At 38.8% G+C, this 25,359-nt stretch overlaps 1 protein-coding gene across 3 annotated transcripts in view; it reads right to left on the reverse strand.

Annotated features, from left to right (window-relative positions):
- Positions 1 to 25,359, reverse strand: part of DGKI (diacylglycerol kinase iota) — a 586,838-nt gene that overhangs the window by 33,808 nt on the left and 527,671 nt on the right. The gene's annotated exons all lie outside the window — the stretch shown is intronic.

Genomic DNA, 25,359 nt, shown 5'->3' on the forward strand with positions numbered 1-25,359 from the left:
GTAGTAGTAGTAGTAGTAGTAGTAGTAGTAGTAGTAGTAGTAGTAGTGGTAGTGGTAGTGGTAGTGGTAGTAACAATAGTAGTACTGGTGGTGGTGGAAGTGGTGGTCACAGTAACTAGCATTTATATAGTTCTTTAAGGTTTACAAAGTGCTTTGCACTGTGATCTTGTTTGATCCTCATTAATCTTATTCCCTTTTTGCAGATGAAGACACTTTCCTATATCTTCCCGTTCTGAGGCTACACTCGAGAAGGTTTTCTGCAGTTGATGTCTCCACTTTCCTTCCTCTTATTCTCTTCTTAACTCTTTACAGTCTGGCATACACTTTTATCATTCCCCTGCAATTGCTCTTTCCAAAGTCACCAGTGATGTTTTAATTGTCAAATCCAATGGGCCTTCACAATCTCCATCCTTCCTGACCTTCCTGCAGCCTCTGACATGGTTGATCACTTTCTTATCCTTGATACTTCTTCTCTAGGTGTTCATGACTCTACTTTATCCTCCCACATAACTGACTGCTCCTCATCATCCTTTGCTGGATTAAGCTCCCTAATTGTGGGTGCCCCCAGGACTCTGGGCCTTCTTCTCTCATCCCTCTCTACTGTTTTGCTTGGCTTTCTCATTAGCTCCCATGGATTCAATTATTTTTTCATCCTGATGATTCTGAGATCCACTTATCTGTCCTAACCTCCAAACTCACCTCCAAATACCTATTAGACATATTGAACTGGGCAATCTGTAGGCATCTTAAACTCAAGACTTCGAAAACTCAATATATCACCTTCCCTTCTCAGATTCCTGCTTACTGTATGGGGTATCCCACTCCTCCCAGCCATCCAGGCTTGCAGTCTAAGTGCCATCTTTGGCTTCTCCTTCTCTCTCACTCCCCATATACAATCTGTGGACGAGGCCTGTTGATGAGTTTACCTTCATAACACCTCTTTTATATGCACACTCCTCTCCTCTGGCACTGCCAAGCACAGAGGTGCAGGCCTTTATCACCTCACACACGGACGACTGTACTAGCCTGCTGGTGGTCATTTGTGCTTTAAATCTTTCATCTATTCATCTGTCAAAGTCATCTTTCCCTTAGCAATCATGTCTTTTTTGACAAGTGCTTTGTAAACCTTAAAGTAACATATAAATTCTAACTATTATTATTATTATTATTAATTATCTTGTTTGTAGACTTGCTATAGTCTACTTCCTTCCTACTCCCAATAGAATAGAAGTTCCTTGAAAGTAAATATGTTGGGTTTTTTTTTAATCTCTTTACCTCCAATACCTAGTATGGTACCTTTCACAGAAAAGCATTTAATGCATGTTTGTTGAATTACCTTGAACAACATTGTCTACCTCCAAGGGTTGTTGTGAGGAAAGTATATTAGGAATATTTGTATACCTTAAATCAGGTGTGGGGAACTGCAGCTTCAAGGTCACGTGTGGCCCTCTAGATACTCACGTGTGGCCCTTTGACTGAATCCAAACTCCACAGTTCCATTTGAATTCAGCACTTGAGGACTTAGAGGGCCACATGTGGCCGAGGCCACAAGGATTTGTTCTGTGAAGTCTGGATTCTTTGCACTTGAGGCCCTAGAGGCCTTGACATCACAGGTTCCCCACCCCTGCAAATCACTGTATACATGAGAATAATGGTATGACTATGAAAAAGGAAAGCAGAAGTATTTCTTTGTCATCAGTTGCCAAGATATTATCTTAAGTTTTTTTTTTTTTAATGGAGGTTTGGGCATTGAATGCCTTTTAATTATTTTTCTTTCCTTTAATTTTTCCTCCATTTGTACTTACAGAAAATAATTGCTGTATATATGTGTAAAAATCTATGTATGACAGAGGTAGACAGACAGACAGACAGCTAGATACCTTCCCATAGGCATTAAGCCTATTTGGGTTTGATTTTAGTTTTTTTCTATGACATGTTTAGGGGTAAGCATTAGTCCATTAGTCATTTCAGGGCCTAAGGTAGAAGAAAAAATGATGTAACATTCACTGTCCTTTCTGATAATTCTCGATTTGTATGGTCTTTGGCTATTTGGATCCCCAAGAGCCTTTGGGACTTGCATTACAGCCAATGACAGAACAACAAAATACAACTCTCTCTGTTTGTCTCAAATACAATCCCTAGGTCAAGCCAAATGAAAAGAAGTTTACATTTTCTTTTCCATAGAAAATATCCCCAGCTCACTGAGATGCATGTTGCTTAGTTTTCTCATTAGATTGGGCTCAGAGATGACATACAGGTGGTACAGAGCTCTCCATAAGAATCCTCAAGCATGACCTCGAATTTAGCTCTCTAAATATGTTCAAACACAGTAAGACTTCTGAAGCCTGAGATGGTACCCCTGTACCTCAAGATGCCCCCTGATGTATCCATTCTCCCTCTTCTCCTTACTAGCTTCGTGAACACAGTATAAGCATCTCTAGTCATCTCTATTTGAGTCTACTCACTCCCTCCCAGACTCAGTTCTCTAAGACACAAGCAGCAAATGTAATCATGAATAATTTCTGAGTGCCAAGCTTCAGTATGGAAAGCAAGAAGGGTTATTTTTAAGTTGCACACTGCCCCAGGGCGACCATTATGCAAACATTAACTGGCACAAAGCTCATTTCTCTTCTTCTGACTAATGCTATTCCCTATGAGAACTGAAGCTTTAGATTTCTTCCCAATAAAGGAAAAACCTAAATTGTTCAGTATTCTGCTCCAGACAACTTCTCCTGAAAAAAAAAATAAAAGACTTAAGAACAAAGAAAGAGCAGGCTGTTATGATTAGAACAATTTTTTTAAACAGTTTTTTTTTTTAACGTTTTTCCTGGAGCCTGGACTGCTATAAAACTTTCCTGTAAGGCAGAAACCACATTGTACAAAGTGAAATTGTTCATAGAGGGAAGAATACTTAGGAGGGGAAATACTATGTCAGATTATCCATTTGAGACTGGCAGAATGGATAGCCCAGGTACAGAAGGTATTGCAAAGTTTACCTGGAAAGAGCAAAGAGACAGAGAAGTGTGACATCACATCACTTTAGCAGTTAAGGATGTTAAGAGTAGCAGCATTTCAGAGGTACTTTATTGCCTTTTAGGGCCTCTGCATGAAATTGCAGAAGCTGCCACTAAGTGATGTGTGGTAGGATATTGTCTATGACTAGTAGACCATTCTTTTAGTATTTCTTCAACTGTGGGTAACTGAGAGGTCATAGATAAGCACAGGATCACTTGTTTGTTATTTCCTTTTTTAGTAAGTTATTAAAATTACAGCAAAGGCAGAGTAAGAGAATTTTGGAACTAGGAATCATAACAGGGCTCTTAACCTGTTTGTTTCATAGACCCCTTTGGCAGTTGAGTAAGGCCTATGAATCCTTTCTCAAAATGTTTTAAAATGCACAGGATTATAAAGGAAAACAACTGTACTGAAATGCTATTGTCAACATATAGACATATATGTATATGTGTGTATATGTTTGTACATATGTGTCTATATATCTATATACATGCACACACACATATATGTTAGGAGATAAGTTCAAAATCTCCAGGTTAAGAACCCAGAGCTAGAAGGTAATTTGATGATAATATAGATTGAGTTCTTCATTTCTCAGTTGAAGAAACTGAAACTCAAGGTTACACAGCTGGCTGGTGTCAAAGTCAAGACATATACCCAGGTTTCTTTATTCCCAGGCTAGGGTATTCCCTCTACAGCCAGGTGCCCTCAGATATTAGCTAATATTGATCATTAACACTTGCACTCTCATCTTTTTGTTCAGGCATGTCCAGCTCTTTGTGACCCCATTTGGGGTTTTCTTGGCAAAGATACTGGAGTGGTTTGCCATTTCCTTCTCCAGCTCATTTTATAGATGAGGAAACTGACACAAACAGGGTTAAGGGACTTGCCCAGGGTCACAAAGCTAGTGTCTGAGGTCAGATAACTCAGAAGAGGAGTCTTCCTGACTCCAGGAAAATTTAAGAAAGGCTACATATGGCAGATAGAGACAGGAAAATATTAGCTCAGGTCCCACCCTTGGCACATACTTGGACAAGTCACTTAACCTCTCAATGCCCAAAATAATGATCAAAAGCTAAGAGGTGAAGAGAAAGGTTCTAATCTGCATGAGTGGAGGGAGTTTCCCCATTGAGGAGTTCCCTCTCCTCAAATCACAGGTCTATCCCTATCCTTATAATTTAGACATATTTAAAAAGAAATACAAACACCTATGCCTAGGGAACCTCAACTAAAATCAGTTACTTCTTAACTGGTGCTATGATCCTTGGTCATCTCCTCTCTCTTCATTCCCCATGTCCAAGCAATTGCTTCCGATCAGTTCCTGCTTCTAAAATATCTGTTCCTTTCTTTTCCAACCACACTAGCAACATCCTAGTGCAGCTCCTCATTATTTCTTGCCTGTTCTAATCTAAATTACGATAAAACCTTGTCTTTCTATCCCCGATTGTTGCCCTCTCCAATCCATCCTTGTTCACATAGCTGCCAAAAATGATATTCCTACTGCACAGCTCTTACTGTCATTACCCTGTTCAAAAACTCCTGGGACTTCTTTTGGATCCTGAATAATTTGCAAACTCCATAGGCTGGCATAAAAATCCCTCAGGACCTTTCCAAATGCATTCCAAACTCCTCTCTGAGCATTCCACACCCCAGTCAAAGAGTATTTGCTCTTCTGCCATTTAGTCCTTTCCCTTTGGTCCTCCAGCCATGAAATCATGCCCTCCTCCACGGCTGGAATAGACTTTCTCTCTGTTCTCCCCTTCCTTCTCAGACAGAATAACTAGGGGCAAGAGGGTCCAAAATTAAAATACTAAACAGAAGTCAAGATCCCATGAAGGCAAATTGTATAAATGAAATAAGTGAATGATGGCATAACATTTCAAACACACACACACACACACACATACACACATACACACACAACCACACCCCTGCTTTGGCCCCCTACTTCTTTGCATGCCCTCTGAATTGGTTATATCTTTTTCCCTGGTTCCAGATAGCCCTACACTCCTGTTTTTCAGTCGTTTCAGTCATGTCCAACTCTTCATGACCTAATTTGGGGTTTTCCTGGCAATGATATTGGAGTGGCTTGCCGTTTCCTTCTCCAGGTCATTTTACAGATGAAGAGACTGAGGCAAACTGGGTTAAGTGACTTGCCCAGGGTCACACTGATGGTAAGTATCTGAGGCCAGATTTGAACTGAGGTCTTCTTGACTCCAAGACTAGAGTTCTATCCACTGTACCACCTGCCATCCCTTTGTACTCCTTTGTCAAGTACTATTGCTTTGCCCCTCATGTCAAGTTGAGGGACCTGCCTACTTTGTACCTACCTATGTAATAATTATCTATGTAGGGGTGGCTAGGTGGCACAGTAAATAGAGCACCGGCCCTGGAGTCAGGAGGACCTGAGTTCAAATCCAACCTCAGACACTTAACACAAAACTAGCCGTGTGACCTTAGGCAAGTCACTTACCCCAATTGCCCTGCCTTCCCCCTCCAAAAAAAAAACAAAACCTATGTAATTAAGTAGCAGAGCTTACTGTGCCTAAGGCAAGTGGATATGTTAGTCAAGTCTAGTGACCTTAGGTAAATCTCTTAATGTACCAGGGCCATGATAATATAGACCCTTCAGTCTCAAATGCTTTCCTAGATTGATGATTTTATACTGCATCCCTATCCCCATATCTAATAGCTCCAATGAAAGATCTAAAAGTCACATGTGAAGGATCTCACTCTTTACACTCAAATGTGGACAAAATTTCCACTTGACATTTCCATATAATTATTATAACAGCTAGCATTTATACAACACTTTAAAGTTTGCAAAGAGCTTTGCATGTACTGTCTCATGTGATCCCCACAACTCAGTGAGATGAGTACTACTATTGTCCCCATTTAACAAATCAGGAGATTGAGGTTTAAATAGGTCAAGTGACTTACCCAGGTTCACAGAACTAGTAGGTGTCTAAGGTAGGATTTTAAACCACGTCCATCCTGACTCAGTCTAGCACTCTATCTATTGTATCACTTAGCTGCCTTTTCTGTACTTGTCTTACATGTTTTACATCTTTAGGCCTCTAAAAATAAAAAGTATTTCAGACAGTAATAACCCTCCCCAAAATGGATGGGAACTATTTTGAATCAAGGACAGGATCTGGGATAGTGCTGATAAGTGTGCCTTTATATTTAAGAAGATTATGAGTGCCTAGGCCATCCGATCATCAGGAGGCACATTACAAGCTTTATCAGTAAACTTCAGTGAATTAATCACTGTTAGCCAAGGGTAGTTTGACCCAGAAAGCAGATGGAGTTGGACAGAGTTTTCTTCAATAAGAGCAAAACAAAGAAACCTAAAGAGTTAATATAGAAGAAATCATCTCAATGCATATACCACCCCTATATCTATCTTTCACAATTTGGTCATATTCAGGGAAGGTGAAGAATAAGAGAGAACACTGTATCCTAGCCTCATTTGCAAAGAGGTATTTGGAAAAAATAGCTTGTATTTATCACCTGAGTTATTTTAAAACATGAATTCATTAATCTTCCTAATGTCCATGCAAGGCAGGTAGCAGCTGGATGTAGAGAAAAGCTAAGTGATTAGTTTCAGGTCATAGAACAGGACTAAGAAGTATCATGACTCTCATACCAGTGCAGCATCGTAAAGTGATAGTGTTGGATTTGGAGATAGGACCTGGATCTAATCCTGACTGTTTCACCCTGTGACATTGGGGATGTTTAATGGACCCCTCTGGGCCTCATTTTTCTTATCTGCACAATCTTCTCATTTCGTTATTGGTTGTTTGGTTGCTGTCCTTTGTTCTCAAAGAGGACCAAAATGACATCACTATGTTAAAGTCAAGTTTCAATGTGTCCCACTGTAACTTTTAGCAAGTTATATGTAAGCGTTAAACTTGTCTAGGGGCTAAAACATATATTAGGCTGAATTTGGGTTTATTTGTTTACTACTTGTCCTCTGTTCAATCATTTCCAGTCATGTCTAATTCTTTTTTTTTTTTTTGCCTTTTGGAGGGCAATTGGGGTTAAGTAGCTTGCCCAAGGTTACATGGCTAGTATTTTTGTGTGGGTGTTAAGTGTCTCAGGCCGGAACCGAACTCGGGTTCTCCCGACTCCAGGGCCGGCGCTTTACTCACTGCACCACCTAGCCGCCCCTCATGTCTAATTCTTTATGTCCCCATTTAGAGTTTTCTTGGCAAAAATATTGGAGTGATCTGCCATTTCCTTTTCCAGCTCATTTTACAGATGAGGAGCTAAGGCAAACAGGCTAAGGGATTTGCCCAAGTTCACACAGCTACTCATTGTCTGAGGTCATATTTGAACTCAGGTCCTCCAGACTCCAGGGTCAACACAATCCACTGTGCCACCTAGCTACCCTGTCTACTACATAGGAATTTATTGAGTATTTACTGAATACAGAGATCTGAAGAGGTATGGAAAAGAGATATAAAATGAAATTAAGAAATCCAGAATAAAAAGAATAAATCAAAACATAATATATTAACAAAATTATTACAAAAGAAATAGAGGAATACCTTCCAAATATAAAATAAATTAACTATCAGAAAATGATATAGAAATCTTAAATAACCCAATCTCAGAAACAAAAATAGAACTAGCAGTAAATGAATTATCAAATAAAAACTCCTGATCCTGATGGATTCACAGGAGATTTTTATCAACATTTTAAAGAATAATTAGTACCAATACTTCACAAATTATTCTCAAAAACTGAGAAAGAAAGCATCCTACTATAATTGTTCCATGAGACAAATATAGTTCTAATACCTAAACCCAGGAAGGTTAAAATAGAGAAGAAACAATGTAAACCAATATTATTAATGAAGATTAACTCCTTTTTAAAAAATCCTATCAAACAGACTACAGTGGTTTATCCAAGAAATTATTCATTATGACCAAGTGAGATTTATATCAGAAATGCAAGGATGGTTCAACATTGGGAAAACCGACAATATAAATAACCATATCAAAATCAAAACATGAAAAACTATGTTATCTCAATAGATGCAGGGGAGGAGGGGAAGCTTGTGACAAAGTACAACATTCATTAATGCTAAAAACCCTTCAAAGCAGAGGCATAGAAGGACCTTTCTTTTGCTGTCCCAAAAAAAAAATCTGTCTAAAATGAGAAGAAAGAATCATATGTAATGGAAATACACTAGTCCTCTCCCAATAAATATGGGAATGAAGCAAAGATGCTCACTCTCCCCAAGATTATTCAACTTAATTCTGGAAATTCTAAGAAAAACTTATAAGATGAGAGAAAGAAATTAGACAAAAAGATAGATATCCTTATTTTTTTCATGATATAATAATATACTTAGAAAAATTCTTGGGAATCAGTAAAGACACTAATTGAGACAATAGCTTCAGCAAAGTTGTAGGCCTTCAAAATAAACTCTCAAAACTCACCAGAATTTCTATATGATAATAATAACAAAGTCCAAGAAGTAGTAATAGGAAGATAAATACCATTCCAAACAATTACAAAATGAATAAAATATCTGGGCATCAACCAGCTAGAGCACACAAAAGAATCATATGGGTTCTATTACAAAGAGTTCCTTAAAGAAATAAAGAACAATTTCAATAGCTAGAAGAATATACAGTTTTCATAGCTAAGCTATAGTTATACTTAATACTAGCAACATTTATATAGTAATTACTTACTACATCCCAGGCATTACACATAACATTTTATAATTATTATCTCATTTCAGCCTCACAAAAAACCTGGAAGAGAGGTACTATTATCCTGATTTTACAGATGAAGAAATTGAGTCAAACAGAGGTTAAGTGACTTGCTTAGAATCAGCTAGTAAATATATAAGGATATAAACGGTTATCAAAAGAAGAATTGCAAAGCAGTCACAACCACATGACAGAACGCTCCAAATGACTAATAAGAAACGCAAAATTAAAACAATCCTGACATTTTACACCACACCCTGACAATTGCTAAAGATGGCAAAAAAGAATAGCAATAGTCAATGCTGGAGGGCTTATAAAATTATAAGTATACTAATACATTATTGGTGTAGCTAGAAAGCAATTTGCAGTATTAAAAATAAAGTGACTAAAACAACCAATCCCTTTAAACCAGAGATTCCATTACTGGGTTTATACTCCAAGGAAGCCATGGATAAAAAAAAAAATCCCCATATGCCCCAACATAGTTATACAAGTACTTTTTGTGATTGCAAAGAATTAGAAATAATGTGATAATAGCCAACATTTACATAATACTATGTGCTAAATGCTTTACAATTACTATCTCATTTGATCTTCACGATACCCTTTGAGGTAGATACTATTATTATCTCCATTTTCCAGATCATAGGGACATGAACAATGTGGGAATTTGTTTTACCTGACTATGCATCTTTGGCATGAGGATTTGTTTTTCTTCTCTTTCTCTGCCTTTCCCTCTCCCTCTTCCTCTCTCTCAGTGGGGCACATGAGAGGGAGAGAAAATGACTGCTTTGAATTAAAAATTAAACATTTAAAAATGAAAAAAAATGGGGCAGCCAGGTAGCACAGCGAGTAAGAGCACCGGCTCCAGTGTTGAGAAGACCTGGAGATCAAATCCCGGGCTCAGACACTTAGCATCCACCCAGAAACACCTGGCCGTGTAACCTTGAGCAAGTTACTTAACCCCAATTGCTTAGGGGCAGCCAGGTGGCTCAGCGAGTAAGAGCACTGGCTCCAGTGTTGGGATGACCTGGATCAAATCCGGGCTCAGATACTCAGCACCACACCCAGAAATAACTGGCTGTGTAACCTTGAGCAAGTTACTTAACCCCAATTGCTTAAAAAAAAAAAAGAAAAAAAAATTAACTGCTATGAAAATGTGGGGAAAATCTGACAGGGCAGGAGTGGGGGTACCTTGTAGTGTATATCTAGGAATCCTGCAATCTCTATCTTATCATCTACTTAATTAGTTCAATACTTCAATATATCTGTAATTTTATCAATGTAATCTTCCACCAATGCAGATTACAGTCTCCTTCACCTTTTAGTAGTCTATCTTCCTGAATTTCTTTGAGTCAAAATAAATGACTTCCTGTTGACCAACCTTTTGGTAAGGAGCCTACCCAAATGTAGCCAAGCTACTCTTAGGAAGACAGTAGAAGCCTTAATAGGACCTGGCAGAGTTTGCCCTCTGCTGGCATAGACTTGGAAAACCCAGGGTCCCCCCTGCAAGAGTCATGATAGCACCATCTTCCACTTTAAATTCCTCCTCTCCGCCTCTTACCATCTGAATTTTTTAAAACAAAGAAGAAAGCAAACTCTATTGACTTTGTAGAATTTAAAGAATACATTAATGGCCAGGAATCACTTTAAAATGATCTGTGCCCTACTTCCTAAAGGCAAATTTGGCCTTAGATATCTGGCAGTGATGAAATAAGTTAACTAATAAGCACTTAACACGAGCTTACATCATGTTAAGCACTGGGGTAAAAAGAAAAGTAAAAACTTTCCCTGCCCTCAAGGAGCTTACAGTCTAATTGGGGGAGACAGTATGCAAATAAAGAAGTACAGGCAAGATAAAAAGAAAGTATATGGAAGGTAATTTAAGTAAAAGGTGGAGGTGAGAAGGTAGAACATTTTTGGCCTGGGGCATAACCAGTACAAAGGTACATATCATGTATGAGAAATATCAAATGAGTCAGTGGAGCTGGGAAGGAGAGTACTTGAAGGTGAGTGAAGTGGAAGAAGACTAGAGAGGGAGGAAGAGGCCAAGAACGAGTGACTTCAAATGTCATACAGCATATGTTCAATCACTTCTTGGAGGGCATAGGGAGCCACTGGAGTTTAATGAGCAGGAAGGTGAGATGGTCAAACCCATGCTTAAGAAAAATCACTTTGGCAATAAGGGAAAGGTAGATTGGAGTGGGGAGAGACTTGAGGAAAGGAGAACAATTAGAAGGCTATGACAATATTTCACACAAGAGGCAATGATGGCCTCAACTTTAGTTGTGGCTGTGTGAGTAGAAAGAAGGGGACATAGGCAGATGTGAAACAAGAAACAAGATCTAGCAACTGACAGGACATAGGGGATGGATGAGAGAGAGAAGCTGTGGGAGACAAACAGGTAGCAAACATGGGTGACTGGGAAGATGGTGGTGTGCTTAGTAATAACAGAGAAGCTGACGAGGCAGAGTTTTGGAGGGAAATGACTACCTGTAACATGTCACATTCTGGCTTGGCTAGTGGAAAGGCCATATTTTCAAAGGTGGCAAGGACAAGTTCCAACTCGGTTGTGAAACAAGACATGGCCTAGAGATATCATCAAGCCGAGTAGCTGATCAGAGGACCAGAGAAAATAATAACAGAAAAGTACCACTTTGGCTGACATCTTTACTCTATTGTAAAACTCCATTCCTTCTGTCTTTTTTTGTTGTTGTTGTTAATGCACAAGCAGGAGTAATTAACATCACTTTCCAAAGTGATAGAGTGGAGGAAAATGTCACTGGACTGAGGGAGAATGTGGATGGGAGGATTCTGGCAGCTCCCAAGGCAATTTATCAGCACGCAACATGGCTTTGCTTTGGCTAGAAGAGAACGGCAGGCAGCATAATTAAACAATGCTGTGTTCTATTTTGTTTTTAAGGCAAACTAACCGTTTGGAAAGCTGCCTACAGCATTTACTCATTTACAAAACTGATTTCCTCCCTTTTCACTAAGTGTGAGTTGCTGGGGTTTGCTGATATGGTCTGCCACCCAAAGAAGAAATGAAAGAAGGGTATTCTATGCTAGGAAACCCATGAAAACAGGTTGAGTATGAAGCTCCCTATTGTACTACAAGATTCCCATATGTTCTCCCTCAAGGTGAGGATGACATTTCCAGTCATTCACTTATGTATTTCATCGTTCAAACATTCCCTCCTAATAATCAAATTGTCTACCATTGTCTTTAGAAAGGATGCATTCATCAATTACTCTAGTTTTCCACTTACCATCTTTGTGACTTCACAGACCATGACTCCCTTCCATGACCAACACTCACTCTACCATGTGTGTCTTCCCTGTTAAAATGCAAGCTACTGGAGGGCATTAACTAGCTCCCTTTTGTATTTGTATCTTCACTGCTTAGCACAGTGCTTGGTTCATACTAAAATCTTTTTTTTTTAATTTATTTTATTTTCAATTCATGGAAATATAAATAATAACAACAAATAATAATAATAAATCTTAAATGTTTCACACACATACCACTTTAAGAGGGCTTAGAAAATCTAGCTTCAATTTAGCTCTGTGATATCTGCATCAGCAATTAGAGTAGAATCTTCTGTATATGTATTAGACCTGTTTTCTTAATTGTTTATAGCTCCTCCAATCACATTATCAATTACAAGAGAGCAGAGGCTATATGGTATCTCCAATACCTAGCACAGTGCCTTGCTTGTAGATAATGTGTAATAGTTGTTTGTTGAATTAAACTGAGTTGTTATAGTTCAAGTAAACCCACGAATGGTTGCCAGAATTGGGCAAGCAATTCTCTTTGTACCTTGTGGTTAACCCCAAAGAAACATCCTTACCCATATTAATGCATGAAATATGAAAAACCCTAGCAATGATATTGTGTCAATGCAGCTCTCAGTAAAAGTCTTCCCCAAAGTGGCTAATACATTGAAATAAGTGCTATATGATAAGATCAGGTCAATTTTAGGACAAAGAGGTGTCCATCTGAGTATTGTGATTTGAATGTTGATACTTGATATCTGAAGGCTGATGACTGCCTGCCTCCAAATTGCTCCCATCAGCCTGCCTTCCTTCTTATTTGTTTTTAAAGAGGCAGGGGAAGGAAGGAAACCAGTATTTATTGTGTACCTACTCTGTCCCATGACCAGCACTAAGCACTTTACAAGTATCATCTCATGTGATCCCCTTAAACATCCCATCACAATCATTCCATCAAGTTAGACACCTAAGTGAGGGTACTATTTCCAGAAGACCACTGTTAATATAAAACTGTAAGCCAGAAAGCACTTTAGAGATCACAGAGTCTAACCTCTTCATCAAATAATAATCAATCAACAAGAATTTAGTAAGCATTTATTACATGGTGAGCACTGTGGTAAATGCTAGAGATACAAAGAAGAAAGCATAATCCTTGCCCTCACGGGGTTTATGTGCTAATGGGAAAGATCATATGATTTATATATCAGAATGCAGTCAGAAAAGGGAAGTGGTTTGCCCAAGATTTCACATTTGGTAGAGCCAAGATTTGAACTCAGGTCTTCAAATCCACTGTGTTCAATTATACTACACCTAAGAAAGAAAGGACCTAGTTTGAAAAATAAAGGACCTTCTTGTTTCTTTCATTCTTTCCCATTACTACAGATGAGTCAGTATACAGGTTGGAAGATAATGAAATACAGTAAAGGCAAGTTTCCTTGCAAGTAGAAAGGAAAGGAGGAATATAGCAATAGGCCTTTGGTGGCCATTGAACATGAACCCAGGCAGGACACATCATAAAATCTGGAGGCGCCCAGGATAGACACTGAAAGGGAATGTGATGCTATAAACCAACTGTGTAATTTATTATTCCTCCCTATGGTTTTAACTTATCAATGACTATAATTATTGGGTAAAAGAATTAATGAAAATGCAAGTACCTGCCATGTGGCAAGGACAAAATTGGGCCAACTAGAAATAAGGTAGGCTGAAAAAATGGTCAAAGATCTATGGCAACATAACTTGAGGTACACATATCCTTGCCAAAGATTGCTGAAGAACACTGCATGTAGAGAAGGAAATTTTATTTGTAGCACCTGGGATAACTCTTCCTAAGCATTAGCTGTGAGTCAGATAGGGTCACAAATGCCACTGAGCCCAGCAAGGGGCAGCTGCAGGCAAAAATCAATAAGTTAATTTTATGTGGGTAAAATGTGGAAGAAACATCAAGCTCTGCATAAATGAACAAAAGAAATATTAGTCATTCATAGGAGAACAACCACTGAAGGACAATACAATAAGTGCAATTTAAGCCTGACTTCTCTATCAAAAGGATTTTGCTAGATGTCAAGAAAAAAGTCACCTTCCCCCAACATGGCAAGTCTATATTCCCAGTCCTCATGATCCTCTGAAGTAGCTGACATAGTTAATCATATACTTCTTGGTATTTTTCTTCCCAACCCTTGGGTTTCAACAACAGTTCTTCTTCATAGATTTCTTCCTATCTCTATGACTGCTCCTTCTCAGACTCCTTTGACGGTGCTATGCATGGTTACCCATCAACAATTTGGCCTCAGGCCACTTTATTCTCTCTGCCTCAACAATCTCATATATGTCCATGACATAAATACTAATCTTTATATAGAGGAGCCCCAAATCTATATTTCCAGCCCCCAATCTCTCCAATTATTTCCAACTGGATTATAGACATCTCTAACCAGATAGCCTCCTGTCACACCAAACTGAACATGTCCAGAATCTGAATTTCTCTTCCCAATAAAATATGCCACTGCTTCCCAGTGTCCCTATTTCTATTAATGGTATCTCAATCTTTTCAGTTTCCCTGACTCAGTACATTAAGGTCACCTTTAATTCCTTTCCCTTCCTGATATTCTTTAATTAAATCAGTTTCCAAATCCTGGCCATGAAAGCTAAATAATATCTGTAATGTCTATCCCTCCCTCTCCATTTACATTAATACAGTCCTGGTTCAGATCCTTATCAACTCTCACCTGGATTACTGTAATAGCCTTCTAATTAGTCATCTTGCCTCCAGTCTCTCCTTTCTTCAATTCATCTTTCAAGGAGCTGCCAAAATAATCTTCCTAATGAGAAGATCTGATATTGTTCAAAGACACAACTCAAAATCCTTCAGTGGTACTTTATTTATAAAATCCCTGAGGGTCTTCCCCTCCCAGATGGAGTTTATTTTATTTATTTTTTGATCAAGTAAAATTCTTGGCCTCATTTTTACCTACCCTTAATCACTGAATGGACATTGCCTCAGACAAACCAAGACCTGGGGAAGACCTTAGTTTATTTATTTATTGCCTTTTTGAAGGAGGGAAGGCAGGGTAATTGGGGTTAAGTGACTTGCTCAAGGTCACACAGCTAGTAAGGGTCAAGTGTCTGAGGTCACATCTGAATTGTGCCACCTAGCTGCCCCCAAGACCTTAGTTTATAAAGGCCAAGGCTTTCCATTGCATTCTGGGCCATCTCCATTCGTCCTGATCTATATCTTGCCCCTGGACCCAAATGGTTTGGAAAGAGAGAGCGAATCTGGTGATTTTGCAGAGCCCTCTCTCACTTAAATTTAATCACTTGCAAGTCATGACTTCTCCTTCCCGATATCATGGTCCTCTTCAAGAAAGAAGGACAAACAGCAACAATAAAATTTATAAAACAGCAACCCAACCAGACATCTGAGACACCATCTGGCTTTTGCTGGCTTGTCTATTCTTCCAGCACATGATTCTTCTTCATACACGCTGTTTAAGTCCAATTGAACTGTTCCCCAAGCTCAACTGGTCCCAAAAGAATTCTTCATGCCTGCAGCACAGTCCCTTCACATCTCTACTGATTCAAATGTTTCTTCTTTCAAGGTCCAGATTAAATGTTTCCTCCTCCAAGAAGTCTTCCCCAATATCAACAGCTGAAAATGATCTCCGCCTTCTCACAATTTTATTAGTCTTCTATTTATATCTCTCCTTTGCCTTTATCACATTCTGCTTTCTATCACTTTCATTCTTGTTAGATTTTAAGGTCCTCGAAAACCCAGACCATGTTATTTTTCATAGCAGGCACTTAAATATTTGGTGAATTGAATTCAAAGTTCAAAGACTTAAGAAAAACAATTTGTCTTTTAAGTAAACCCAAGGCCTATTTTCCAAAAGCAGATTTATAAAGCTAATATTGTACCTAGAGTTAGGATGTTCTTGCCTACCTTAATCAATAGCCTCTTTTTACTAAAGCAATAGCAAGCATTTCCCCACAAGGATGTTTTTAGGGGGTGTGGAAAGAAGGTGCTTATGTTGTAGAATTGAGATGATTATTTTAATCCAGCTCTTCTCTGAGGTCAAAGAGCATATTAAAATGCAAATGGAGGTGAGTTTAATAGAAGAACTACTTTCCACAGATAAAATATAAACCTTTCCATGATTGGTTTTCAAAAGTTTGAGCCTTAAAAAAGCCAGAACAAAATAACATAGTTGGCATTAGTTATGATATAAAGGGATAGGAAGAAGTAGGATTAGTTGAAAGCATGTGGGTAAACTCTTTCAGCCTGTGACCTGCAGAAGGTCTTTTTTCTAGCAAGAAAATTAGCTCTGAATCCTTAGCACCTCCCCTGCAAAGATTTTCACCATTATTTCCCCACCCTACCCTCCAAGAGGCTTGCTAGACTGCGTGTGTGTGTGCCTGCTAAGAATATAATGTAAGGAAATCTCTCTCTATATATTTTTTAGTACTTAGATAATCTTAAATGAGCCCCAAGATGGATCTGCCTTATTCTAGAGTGATCAGTTAGAGACATATCACAGTTTTAATGAAATAAGCATGCTTAAAATATCTATTTGTCAACACCACATACACTGGGAGTTTAATAGAGATGTGCAGTGAGTATCAGCTATGTGCTAGGATCTGATATAGAATTGGGCAAAGTCCCTTATTCGTTAAATTTAATTAGAAAAATTGGAATAGAACCAAGAAAGAAAGTGAGTGAAAAGAAGAGAGATTAGTGGGATTCTTGATTTGTTAGATTGATCACTGGTTATCTTTGGATTTCACTTTTGTTTGGGAGGGAACATCACGAAACTAATGGTTCATGAGAAGAGACTCGGAGGAGTTTAATGAAGGTGAATTGGCAGACAGAGAGCAGGAAAGAAGGGATGTGAAGCATATGGTCAAACGAATGCAAGGAAGGCAAGAACTGGAACTGCGCCTATCATAGGGGAAGAGCGATGAGTGAAGTGAAGCTGGCAGTACCACAGTGGTGTACAGTCTCCAGAGTGAGGAGAAAATTTAATTTAATTTAAAAGCCACTGAGAAAAATAGTAATAACAGATTCTCTTCTCCTCTCCCACCTCTTACTTAATAAACTCCAATGGCTTCTTCTTGGTCTAGAGGATCAAAAACAAATCCATCTGGCACGTAAAAAATCTTCAAAATCTGGCCATTTTCTATATTTCTAGTCTTCTTATACATTGCTCCCCCCATCCACTCAACTGTTCAGCCATACTGGCCTAACTACCATTATTCACATACGGTACCCTCTCTCCCATCTTCATGCCTTTGTACTGGCTGCTGCCCAGGCCTGTTCTCTCCCTCCTCATCTCTACTTCTTACAGCCTCTGACTTCCTTTAAGCCAGAGCTTGAGGAAGGGCCAAGTGCTTCAAGAGCTTCCGTTAGTAGGAGACCTTTCTTGGCTCCTTCCCCCTCCAATCACTGGTGTTTCCCATTCTAAGGTTAGGCTAAGGGCTTATCACAGTGTGCATATTTAATAGTAATGACCGGATCTGAGGAAGAGAAAATCAACTACAGGTTATACAGTGTGCAGACCTGTCCTTAGGAACAGAAGTGTTAAAAATGTTCTTTTATATATTAATTAAAAGGTCTTCATGGACTTCTTCAGCCCAGTGTCCTGATGGCATTTTATTTTTAAATACTTCAATGACAAAAACAAAGCTACCAAACTCTTTTGGGTTCATTCATCCCTGGTTTTCTTCAAGATTCAGATTGAAGTCCTTTCTGGTACCTCAGTTGTTATATCCCCCTCCCTAAGGTATGCTGTATAGTATATTCATGATGTGGTTTGCCATTTCCTTCTCCAGCCCATTTTACAAATGAGGAAACTGAGGCAAACAGGGTTAAGTGACTTGCTCAGGATCATACAGCTAGTAAGTGTCTGAGAAGGATTTATATAGGATTTCTGTGTCTAACCACAGGATACTAACCAAGTCTTACTGAAAGTCTAAGTTACTAAGGCTAACTTACTGGTATGCACTTACATGTGTACAAGTCGCCTCCCGCTTAGAACGTAAGCTACTTAAGAAGACAGAAGAATAGTTTCACTTTTTTCTTTGTATCCTGGTGCTTAGTATAGTGCCTAGCACGTCCTAAATGCTTTATAAATCAGTTTTGATCAATTGAATGATTCTCAGTCTTATGAATTTCCTCTAATAGCTTTATATAAAACTTCTTTTAAAAAATCTAAATTTTATTGATATATTTTGTTTTGATATCACCTTCTTTTATGAATTTATTCTTGCCTTGCCCATTGAGGTATTCCTTCTAAAAAGTCATAAAAAGGAGAGGGGATTTAAAGGAGTTTGGCAAAACAAACACACTAATTTTGAAAATAACACTTGAACACAACAAAACATCATTCCAAAGAAATAAAGTGATGTTTTACACAAGAGTTTCCAGGCAACCGTGATATAGCAAATTTTAGACCAGAATTATTAGGAGAAAATGGATATATGAGGATATAGAAAAGGACTGGGTCAAGAAGGCTGTGAAACTGAGAAGGGAACTCCCTTAATTTTAGCCCCTTATGCCCAGGTCTGCTTCTCTTAAGTATAGCAGGTAGATTTGTTTTATTATTCCTGAATTGCATTTGAGAAAAGCAGATATAAATAACATTAAGCCCCAACAACGGAAGTATAAGATATGGTGTATCATGTTCTGTGGTTAGGAGGAAGAGGGTGGGGGAAAAAGGCTGGAGATGAGGGCAATTTGAATTATTTAGCTAAACATTAGGAATCTACAATCAATTATTTCTAATCATTGTTTTGCAACACTCAAGGGCACTCATGTCTTTGCAAAAGGTGGAGTGAATCTTTGACAAAAAAATCCAGAGCAGTGTTAATATGAATTCACTTAGAGACAATGTTTCATAGGATTGATTTTAGAGCTGGAAGGGCCTTAGCCTCTAACACATTCATCTCATAGGTGAAAAAAAAAAATAATGGGTAACAGTGGCACTTCTCTATGGTAATATAGGTAGACGGTGGCTGAGGTAGGACTAGTTCCTAAGTTTCCTGATTTCCAGTCTTGATCTTTCCAACATATCAGGCTGTTTTCCTATACAAAACTTCTGAAAGGATGTTGGGTGGAAGAAGGGGGTTTCTCATAATCAAAGAATGTTTTATTGTCAGGGCTTCAAAGAGCTTATGACCCAGTAGGCAAGATTTTGGACCAAGCTCAGTATCTCTGAAATTCCTAATGTTATTTCAGCAGGACCAAAATCTAAAAGTAGTTCCATCATTGTGTCTCCCATTATCATGTTATAAACTGCTTGTCTTAGGTTTTATTTTGCACCTCATTGTGCTGCTAAGGTGACTTGACATAGAGTGAATTCTTATGACTAACAGGTCTGGGAAACAGCAAGAGATGGATGCCTGCTTCAGACACCCCAGGGTAAGGCAAGCAGATCATTAGTACTTTCTGATTCAGCACTCCATTTCAAAGACGCCCATGAAGTGCCTTTTACTTTGGAAGTGACAGGGGACCCTGATGGCAAGGAAGGCAGTAGCTACACTGTCATTGGCACAGGTGAAAGAGGTAGGAAAGAAATTTTCAGGAGTTGAAAAGCAGTCTAATCAAAGTAACCAGAGAAACAGGGAATGAGAGGTCAGGGGGTGTGAGCTCAGAGGATTAGGTCTAGAGTACTGACCTCAATTCAAAGAAAAGCTAAAATGAGGGGGTAATAGGATAAGAGAAATTTATGTCAGCATCATAAATCATTAACAAGCATATCTTAGACAAGGAGTATGAGTATAGGTTTTAGACACAATATTAAAATTCAATGTTTCTGCTGGGATTTTTTTTGAGGGGGTGGTAAAGCATGACAGGTTTCCCTAAAGCTTCAACTGCACCCAATAAGCAGAAAGACTAGACATGTTTGTGTTTCCTTAGTCTAAAGAAAAAATAATTTCCTGGGTCAGGGAAGGCTGTTTATTTGTTTTTTAGGACATGGGAGAGTGAATTTACTTATAGTGTAGTAAAGAACTTTCTATTTGGTTCAGGAAAAATTCCACCTATGTTATTCAGTCATTGCATCATAGGCCCAAGAGCCCACCTTCTCTTCCACATTCCTCACCAGAACCTTCCTGAGGTTCTACAGATCTTAGTCTACAAACAGGAATCCTGATGCTTCAATCCTACTTCATGTGTAATATTATCCTGACCATGAATCTAATAATACAACTCTTTTCTTAGAGAAACAGTTTGGCAAAAACAGTTGTCATTCAGCTATATCCAACTCTTCATGATGTGCTCTGCTATTTCTTTTTCCAGCTCATTTTACAAATGAGGAACCTGAGGCAAACAAGGTTAAGTGACTTGCCTAGGGTCACACAGCTAGGAGGTGTCTCAGTGGGATCTGAACCCAGGTTTTCCTGACTCCAGGTGCTCTAATGCACCACCCAGCTGCCCCATGACATAGCAGAGTACTGGAACAGACATTTCACTGTGTGATATTGGGCATGTCATGCCACCTCTCTGAGCCTGTTTCCTCATCTGCAAAGTGAGAATAATAATTGCAGTTATCTCACTGAGTTATTGTGAACCAAATTACTTTATGTACATAGATCCCTTTGTAAAGTTTCAAGTACTATGTCCATGTTTGTTGTGATTATTAATAGTATTATTAGGCATTGCTACACTCCTTTACCCAGTATTAGATCTTTTCTTACACTGAAACATCACAATTCTCAATTCAAGACTGACATTCAATGATTTCCACTGCAGGAGACTATTTTTCCTTCCCCCCCCTTTTTTTTTTAAAGCAATTGGGGTTAAGTAACTTGCTCAAGGTTACATGGCCAGTTATTTCTGGGTGTGGTGCTGAGTATCTGAGCCCGGATTTGATCCAGGTTATCCCAACACTGGAGCCAGTGCTCTTATTTGCTGAGCCACCTGGCCGCCCCTAAGCAACTGGGGTTAAGTAACTTGCTCAAGGTTACATGGCCAGGTGTTTCTGGGTGGGTGCTAAGTGTCTGAGCCCGGGATTCGATCTCCAGGTCTTCTCAACACTAGAGCCGGTGCTCTTACTTGCTGTGCTACCTGGCCGCCCTTCCTTCCCTTCTTTTAATGGTTTATATGCTTTGCATGCAGAAATAGTTTCCATGCACCCCTGATCTTTGATACCAACTTTCTTCTTCCTCTGCCCATATCCAGACTCTGCTTTCTCAATGGTAAAATGAAGGGGTTGTACCAGTTCATATCAAAACTCCTTTCCCACTCAAATCATATGTCTATTGCAGGCACTAATTAGAATATTTAGGTTTTCTCTGTTAATGAAAGGGAATCACAGAAATGCAGAATGCCAGACTTCTACATTTTTAGACGTTCTAGAGAATTTAAATCTAATATTTAAAATTAGATTTTTCCAAAGAATCTTATAACTAGCCCAGGGGCCATGTAGATCATGGAAGTAACATTGATAGTGGAAATTCAACAACAAGAATGAAGAGATCCTAGTTCTACCACTTTTCCTGTGACTAACCACAGTCAAATAACTTACTTTCCCTCCGCCTTAGTTCTTTACCTGTAAAAAAGAAAGAATAGGAGAGGCAGTGTTGCTTAGAGTCAGGAAAACCTGGAATAAATGAATTCCTGCCTCTGATACTATAAGATCCTGGACAAGTAATTTCACCTCTCATTGTCCCAGGCAATTCTAGAGCAATAAGTGGCAGAGCAAATGCTGAACTGCTTTATTAGAGGGAGACTTATCATGAGACTTATCTTCCCCACACTGATGAAATCCCAGATCTAGTGTAGAAAATAAGAAAGAAATGGAAAAAACAAGACTATTGCATACTTCCCTAACAAGCATGCAGTAATAATACTGGGCATATAAATAAAAAGGTTATCTTGATTGCAGAAATTGGGACAACTAGAAGTGAAATGGTTAGATATGATTAAAGAAGTAAATTCGGAGGCAGGCCGGGAAACCATAGCATGGGCAGTGCAGAGGCAGGCCGGGAAGGCAAGGTGTGCAGAGGCAGGCTGGGAGGAGGCCTGATCAACAAGGGGGGCAAGTCGTCCTACCAAACACAAGGGCCACTACCAGGCCTATCACCAAAGGGCTGGGACTGGAAAGAGCAAGGTAAGAACCAAATGCAGGGCCCCTGTCCGGGACCGCAATGCTCCTGGGGCTACCACTCTATAACCCAGAAATTAAAAAAAAAGCCCCTATCAGGACCTCCAAGGACCAGGATGGCATAGTGAACCCAGCCTGCTCCAACTCACCCCCACTCACCCTGAAAACATAGTAACTATTGCCCCAGGGAAAAACCCTCAACAGTAAAGGCTTGAGATCCCTGGAGGAAGGGCATGGCTAGGTCCCCGCCTCAAAATGGGTAGAAAGCAGACTACAAAGACTCTGAAGTCCTACTATCCTCAGAGGGAGGAATCAAACTCAGAGGGAGACAATGTGGACTCCACACCCACAGCTGAAACATCAACAGGGAACAGGCCCCCCAAGCACAGAAAGCTCTCCTAGATGAGCTCAAAAGGAACTTTGAAAACCAAATGAGAGAGATGGAAGACAAAATGAATAATTCTTTTAAAATAAAAATTGCAGAATTAGAAAAACATTATAATGAAGAAAACAGCTCCTTAAAAATAAAAGTGTATGATATGGAAAAGGAGCTCCAAAAACTAACCAAGGAAAATGATTTGCTAAAAACTAGAATCAACCAAATTTAAACAAATAACTCTATGAGGAAGCAAGAATTAGTCAAACAAAACAACAAGGATGAAAAATTAGAAAAAGAGGTAAAATACCTCAATGGAAAAATAACTGACCAGATCCAGGAAAGATAACCTGCGAATCATAGGCCTACCAGAAAATCATGATGAAAAAATGAGCTTGGACAACATTCTCTAAGAGCTCATTGAGGAAAACTGCCCTGAGATACTAGAACCTGAGGGTAAAATAGAAATCGAGAGAATCTACCGGACACCTGCTGAAAGAGATCCCAAATTGAAAAGTCCTCGAAATGTTGTGGCCAAACTCCAGAACTACCAGGTAAAAGAGAAAATACTTCAAGTGGCCAGAAAGAAACAATTCAAATATCGAGGAACCACAGTGAGGATCACACAGGATTTGGCAGCCTCTACACTAAAAGATCAGAGGCAGTGGAATTCAATTTTCCGCAAGGCAAAAGAGCTTGGGTTACAACCAAGGATCACCTACCCAGCGAGACTGAGCATATTATTCCAGACAAAGAAATGGTTATTCAACAATATAACAGATTTCCAGACCTTCCTGATGAAAACGCCAGAGCTCAATGGAAAACTCAACCTCCAATTACAAGATGCAAGAGTGATATAGAAAGGGAAACAAGGAACACACACACACCCTGTTTTTTAATAAGAGCAAACTGTTTATAGACAAGTAGAGGGTATGAGTATAAATTACACAAAATGAGGATTTTTAAAAATCTTATTAAGGGCTACAAAGGGACTGCAATGAAAGAAGAGGAATGAATGAAGTGGAAAAAGGGTAAATTATGCCACACAAAGAGGCACAAAAACAATATAGCAGAGGAAAAGAAGGGAGGGAGATGAGTACTATATGAGCTTTTCACCTCATTGGGTCTGGTGCAAGGAGGGAATAACAACCAGTTAAGCATAGGACTCTATAGAGAAGAGATGCAAAATGTATCACATTAAAGGGGAAGAGGGGAGGGAGAGGAGCTTCGCATAAGATTTGTTCCTGTCACTCTTTGTCCAAAGAAGAAATAACATACTTCATTAAGTATAAAAATATCCTACAGGCAGTAGGAGGGGGAAAGGGCTACAAAAGGGGGTGGGGATAGTTAGTAGGGAGGGAAGAAGCAAGGGGGAAGGGGAGGAAAAGGGAGGGAGGCTGATAAGGGAATATTGAGGGAGGTGTTGATCAAAAGGAAAACTATTAAGGACAGGAAGGGAGAAGGGGAGAAAAAAATATAAGCATTAACAGGGGAGGGAATAGGATGGAGGGAAAGAAATACATAATAATAATAACTGTGAATGTGAATGGAATGAACTCTCCCATAAATGGAGGCGGATAGCAGAATGGATTAAAAATCATAATCCTACAACATGCTGTTTACAAGAAATACATCTGAAACAGAGGGATACACATAGGGTAAAGGCTAAAGGATGGAGTAAAATATATCATACCTCAGCTAAAGTGAAAAAAAGCAGGGGTAGCAATCCTATCTCAGATAAAGCAAAAGCGAAAATTGATCTAATTAAAAGAGATAAGAAAGGAAACTATATCCTGCTAAAAGGCACCATTGAGAATGAAGCAATATCACTACTTAACATATATGCACCAAGTGGTGCATATCCAAATTCCTAGAGGAGAAGGTAAGGGAATTAGAGGAAGAAATAGATAGCAAAACTGTACCAGTGGGAGACCTTAATCTCCCCCTCTCTGAACTCGATTCATCCTACCTCAAAATAAACAAGAAAGAAGTTAAGGAGGTGAACAGAATTTTAGAGAGGGTAGATATGATAGATCTCAGGAGAAAACTGAATGGAGATAAAAAGGAATATACCTTCTTCTCAGCAGTACATGGCACATACACAAAAACTGACCATGTACTAGGACATAAAAACCTCACAATTCAGTGCAGAAAGGCAGAAATAATAAATGCATCATTCTCAGATCATGATGCAATAAAAATCATATGCAATAAAGGGCCATAGAAAGACAGACTGAAAACTAATTGGAAACTAAACAATTTAATACTAAAGAATGAGTGGGTCAAACAAGAAATCACAGAAACAATCAGTAACTTCATTCAAGAGAATGACAATAATGAGACAACATACCAAAATTTGTGGGATGCAGAAAAAAGAGTTCTTAGGGAAGTTTTATATCCCTGAGTTGCATACATGAATAAATTAGAGAAAAGAGAGGTCAATGAATTGGGCATACAATTGAAAAAGCTAGGGAAAAAAACAAATTGAAAATCCCCAATTAAATACTAATTTAGAAATACTGAAAATCAAAGGAGAGATTAATAAAATTGAAATTAAGAAAACTATTGAATTAATAAATAAAACTAAGAGCTGGGTTTATAAAAAAACAATAAAATTGATAGACCCTTAGTCAATATGATAAAAAAAAGAAAGAAAACCAAATTATGAGTATCAAAAATGAAAAGGGTGAACCTACCACCAATGAAGAGGAAATTAAAACAATAATTAGGAATTATTTTGCCCAGCTGTATGCACATAAATTTGACAATCTTAGTGAAATGGATGAATATTTACAAAAATACAGGTTGCCCAAATTAACTGAAGAGGAAGTAAATTACTTAAAGAACCACATCTCAGAAAAAGAA

The sequence above is a fragment of the Petaurus breviceps genome, unplaced genomic scaffold (genome assembly GCF_028583685.1).
Source record: "Petaurus breviceps papuanus isolate PSGF00001 unplaced genomic scaffold, PetGlider_PUasm1.0 181, whole genome shotgun sequence".
NCBI lineage: Eukaryota > Metazoa > Chordata > Mammalia > Diprotodontia > Petauridae > Petaurus > Petaurus breviceps.